Consider the following 6,000-nt stretch of genomic DNA (forward strand, 5'->3'; position numbering starts at 1 on the left):
GTTTTCGCAAAAATTAGGGTTCTTGGAGTCGCCACCAATATTTTACTCAAAACATTGGAAAAAGATTTAAGGCAATTGATTTTATAAATCAACTTTGGCCATTACAACCAGAGTTGGGTAAGGGAGTCGGTTACGTGTGGGGAAGGTGTTAGCACCCCCACAGCGCCCCATTAGGGTTCCCTATGACGGATTATTTATTAAATAATAGCGCAAAATTACTAAATTACCCCTATTTATTATAAGCGATTGTAAATTAAATATCTACATGATGATAAATTTAAATATGCAACAATCAGAAAGCGGTAAAAGAAGGGATTTTTAGAAAAGAAACCTCTTGAAGCGTGCTTTTTATATATCAATGAAGTCTAGGAGGCTTTTTGGCACTCCCTCCCTCTACAAGCTCGCTCGCTCCTTCCTAAAAATAATTTTTGACTATGGAAATCCAAAAGATTTCCCTTCGACTAAGTTCGAATCTCCAAGCTAAATGCTCGGAATTCCAGAACTTCGTCGGATCGACTCCTAGAGAGATTTCTAGGGCAGAACACTGCTCAAAAACCCCAGAATACTCAAGGAGGGAGTCAAAACTGTGTGGAAAAGTGTGGAATGACGTCCAAATGACGTCCTATTTATAGGGATGAGGCGCAGTACGGCCCCTGGGTTCAATACGGCCCGTATTGAGTTTTTGTACTTCAATACGGCCGTATTGAATTCAGTACGGCCGTATTGAAATACAGAAACTTCAATACGGCCGTATTGGTTTCAGTACGGCCGTATTGTAGTACAAAATGTGCAGTACGGCCGTACTGAACTCCAAGGAGGCAGTATTGAGCTCCAAACCTCCCACTTTCTTATTTTTGGCTACTCTAAGACCTCTAAACCTACAGATAGTCATCCTATGGTCTTCTGGGAGTCCTTCTGGCTGACTTTCCTTTGATCTTTGAGAGTCTTCGAGTCTTATTTCCGACCCGGACAATTTTAGGGGTCTACAGCTGCCCCCCCTTTACTTAGTCGGACGGCCTTTTGGTGTACCGGCTGACAAGTAAAGGAGTTGACCCAATTGTCCGGGTGATGTGCCATCCTTCTGACTTGTAGCGTCTTCCGGTGGAAAATTGTTGAGTAGCCTCTCCAGGTTGAGTATTAGTCGTCGCCTCTCCAGGCTCATGCATACCTCAGTGTTTCTGACAACCTCAGTAGCTGAGTACCGCCTCTCCAGGCCCTGCCTCTCAACATGAGTCAGTTGAGTATCGCCTCTCCAGGCCCTGCCTCTCAACATGAGGCAGTTGAGTATCGCCTCTCCAGGCCCTGCCTCTCAACATGAGGCAGTTGAGTATCGCCTCTCCAGGCCCTGCCTCTCAACATGAGGCAGTTGAGTTTGCCCTCTCCAGGGTTTTGCCTCTCAACATGGGCAGCTGAGTTTGCCCTCTCCAGGGTTTTGCCTCTCAACATGGGCAGCTGAGTTTGCCCTCTCCAGGGTTTTGCCTCTCAACATGGGCAGCTGAGTTTGCCCTCTACAGGGTTTTGCCTCTCAATATGGGCAGCTGAGTTTGCCCTCTCCAGGGTTTTTCCTCTCAACATGGGCAGCTGAGTTTGCCCTCTCCAGGGTTTTGAGATAAGTTTGTCTCCACAGTCCACAATGCTGCTTCGACGGTTTGTTTTTTCTGATTTTGTGCCGCTGAGGGCTGGAAAACGCAGGGATCCGTCTAGGGGATGTGCAGTCATTCATAGGTTTTTGTGCCCCAACTTGCATTGCTTAGTTGGTACCCATGGGGAATTTCTGACTCCTTGGGGTGTAGACACATATGCTCTCTCTCTCTGAGTTGAGCGATGCCTTATGTTTGGCTGACGTCCTTTTGACGTAAGTGGAGTATCCCGGTTGTCCTTATTCGGGTGTCTCTTTTGATTTTCTGATTTTTGTAGCCTCTGTGTAGGCTGTTATCCGCTGGGGGATTCTGTCATTCAATTCTTGACTGGCCTCTTCTGTTAGGCAAATCATCTTGATGTTCGGTGTTTGGCTGGATGCCGAATTCCGCTTGGGGAATATTTATTGATATATTTTTTTTATTTTTCTCCTTTTGTAGGGGTGCCTCTTGAGTAGGCGACTGGGGATTTGGGAATCTTATGTATCCCAGAGTATTATTTAGGAAGCCTCTGCAGGCTTAGCCTCACTCAGCGCTTGAGTCAGAGAGCTATCTTCCACTGAGGAAGTTTCAAGTCCTTTGACTGAATATTTTGCTTGGATGATCGCGCTTCCATTGGGGATTTTGACGATCTTGCTTTGATAGCTCTCGCTGGGGATTTGTTCCATGAGCTTAAGCTGAGGTTTCTCTGGGGAGTATTATTTCTGCGAGCCTCTCCAGGCTCAGTTATTCTGAGAGAGTATTATTTCGGCGAGCCTCTCCAGGCTCAATTATTCTAAGAGGGAGTATTGTTTCGGCAAGCCTCTCCAGTCTCAATTATTCTGAGAGAGTATTATTTCGGCAAGCCTCTCCAGGCTCAATTATTCTGTACAATTGGGGATCTTTATGTTTGCCTTTTATCGATGTTTTTGGCTTTTTCTGTGTCTTGCCTTTTTGTTAATTTTGGCTTTTGCTGTATTTTGCCTTTTTTTCGTTTTCGGCTTTTGTTGACTGCTGTCATACACAAGCAATTTTCTATTTTTTCTATTTTATGCAATTGCCTCGTGGTAAGGTCTTTAAATGTGCAACTAATGTGTGTGATGCACGCGATGCAAGTTTTTATTTTTGTTCTTTTATTTAGAAAAGTGAATGGCTCTCCCTATCCTCTTCTTCTTTTAGAGGGACTTCTGTTATTAACGCGAGGGAGTATTTTCGTGAGCCTTTTAATGCAGGAGATTACTGATTTTTATAGGAACCCCTCCAACTTTCTTTATTTGACCGATTATTAACAGAGTTTCGTACAATTTTTGAATCATCAATTTAAAGGCATAATCACATGGTCAAGAGAGAAAAGAAACAAATGGATATTTTATTGATATTCAAATGTTTTTTTACAGAAAGATTTACAAAGGGATTTTCTGAAGAATGGCTGGCCAAGGTAGGCTATACATTTTTGGCTTAAACAATTATATCTGTAATTGTCGCTCTTCCCGTTCCCCTAATCGCTTCGGGTGAGATGCCTGAGCCAGGAGTGTAGATGCTGCAAGACGCTTGCTTCTAGAAGATAATCACTTGAACCGCCTTTCGGTTTTCGATTCAAGTGACCGTTGCTTGCTTTGCTTTTACATCTTATTCTTTTGCCCCTAACTTTTGCCTAGGACGTATCCTAGCGGGGATAATTTTGCCTTTGTTTTGCCTAGTACCCTTGTACTGGCGGGCTTTTTGTTTTGCCCTAACTTTTGCCTAGGATGCCCTTTTTCGGGTTTTCATCCTAGCGGGCTTATGCAAGCAACGTCTTCAAGCATAATACTTCTTTACCACGTCGGCGTTGACTGGGTATCGAAGTTCTTCTCCATCTATGTCTGTGAGGATCAATGCTCCTCCGGAGAAGGCTCGCTTCACCACGTATGGTCCTTCGTAATTCGGGGCCCACTTTCCGATTTTGTCCTTTTGGGCTGGTAGTAATTTCTTCATTACCAGCTCTCCCTCATGGTAGACTCGAGGGTGGACTTTCTTGTCAAAAGCCTTTTTGATCTTCCTTTGATAGGCTTGACCATGGCATATGGCGTTCAGCCGTTTCTCTTCAATGAGGTTCAATTGGTCGTATCGGCTTTGAACCCATTCTGCCTCGGAAAGTTTCGCTTCCATGATTACCCTTAGAGAAGGTATCTCGACTTCAACAGGCAAGACCGCCTCCATCCCATAAACGAGGGAGAATGGAGTAGCTCCTGTGGATGTGCGCACTGAAGTCCTGTATCCATGGAGAGCGAAGGGTAGCATCTCATGCCAGTCTTTGAATGAGACAACCATCTTTTGCACTATCTTCTTGATATTTTTATTGGCTGCCTCGACTGCCCCATTCATCTTTGGTCGATAGGGGGAAGAGTTGTGGTGTTGGATTTTGAACTCTTGGCACAGTTCTTCCACCATCTTGTTATTTAGATTGGATCCATTATCAGTGATGATTTTATCGGGAATACCGTATCTGCATATGATGTTCTTCCTGATGAAGGATGTTACTACCTTTCGGGTCACATGAGCATATGATGCCGCTTCTACCCATTTGGTGAAATAGTCAATGGCCACAAGGATGAACCTATGTCCATTGGATGCTTTTGGCTCGATAGGTCCAATAACATCCATGCCCCACATTGCGAATGGCCAAGGTGAAGCCAACACGTTGAGTGGAGTGGGTGGGACATGAATGTTATCGGCATATGCTTGACATTTATGGCATTTCCGCGCATACTGGTAACAGTCTCCTTCCATGGTCGACCAATAATATCCCGCCCTGAGGATCTTTTTAGCCATTGCAGGCCCGGGAATATGGGTGCCGAAAACCCCCTCATGTATTTCTTTAATTACGTTTTGGGCTTCGACTTGGTCTACACATCTCAACAAGACCGAGTCATGATTCTTCTTGTAGAGGGTTTCACCAATTAGTAAAAATCCCATGGCCCTTCTTCGGATATGCTTTTTGTCATTATCGCTGGCCATATCAGGATATTCCCCTTTTGATAAGTATTGTTTGATGTCGTGGAACCATGGACAATCATCAATAGCTTCATCTATCAGAAGGCAGAACGCTTGCTTATCGTGTCGCCGGATATTGATGATGGGCATTTCATGCTCTTTATCCAAGGCGAACATCGACGAGAGCGTAGCAAGGGCGTCGGCAAACTGATTTTCCTCCCTTGGAATGTATTCAAAGACGACACTTTGAAAGAGATGTGTCAAATCTTTGATATGCTCAACATATGGTATCAGTTTAGGATTTCGGACTTCCCAGTCACCTCGTAGCTGATGAATGACTAAAGCCGAATCTCCAAACACTTTGAGCTTGAGGATACCATTGTTGATAGCTGCCTGGATTCCTAACGCGCAAGCCTCGTATTCGGCCATGTTATTTGTACAGTCGAAGTTGAGTCTTGCCGTTAGGGGGATATGTTTTCCTTGTGGGGAGATTAACACTGTTCCAATCCCCTGTCCAATCATGTTGGAGGCTCCATCAAAATACATGGTCCACGCATCATCTTTAGGCTCTTCATGTTGTAAATGCATTATATCCTCATCGGGGAAATCGTCCTGAAGGGATTGATAATCATTGGTCGGCCCGTGTGCTAGGTAATCAGCTAGGGTACTACCCTTGATGGCCTTTTGAGTGACATGTATGATGTCAAATTCTGATAATTGTACTTGCCATCGGGCGATCTTCCCAGTGATTATGGGTTTGTCGAACACGTACTTAATTGGATCCATTTTGGAAACCAACCAAGTAGTATGCCTAATCATGTACTGCCTGAGCCTTTGTGTTGCCCATGCTAACGCGCAGCACGTTTTTTCTAGCGGCGTATAGCGGGTTTCATAATCAAGAAATTTCTTGCTCAGGTAGTAGATGGCTTGTTCTTTCTTTCCTGTTTCATCTTGTTGTCCCAGCACAGCCCCCATAGACTCATCAAGCACCGTCAAGTAGAGGATTAATGGTCTTCCCTCGACAGGTGGCACCAATACCGGTGGATTGGCCAAGCACTGTTTGATCTTATCAAAAGCTTGTTGACAATTTTCATCCCAAACTTCGGAATGATTCTTGCGCAACAGCTTGAATATTGGCTTGCACGTGTCAGTCAACTGTGCGATGAACCTTGCGACGTAGTTCACCCTGCCGAGGAATCCTCTAATTTCTTTCTCAGTTTTAGGAGTAGGCATTTCCATTATTGCCTTTACTTTATCGGGGTCCACCTCTATGCCTTTTTCACTGACGATGAACCCGAGAAGCTTACCCGACCGGACTCCGAAAGTACACTTAGCCGGATTTAGCTTAAGCTGATACTTGCGAAGCCGATTGAATAATTTTCTCAAATATTGAATGTGGTTCATCTCGTCT

Source organism: Cajanus cajan, chromosome 3, assembly GCF_000230855.2.
Source record: "Cajanus cajan strain Asha chromosome 3, NIPB_CcT2T_4, whole genome shotgun sequence".
In the NCBI taxonomy this organism is placed as follows: domain Eukaryota; kingdom Viridiplantae; phylum Streptophyta; class Magnoliopsida; order Fabales; family Fabaceae; genus Cajanus; species Cajanus cajan.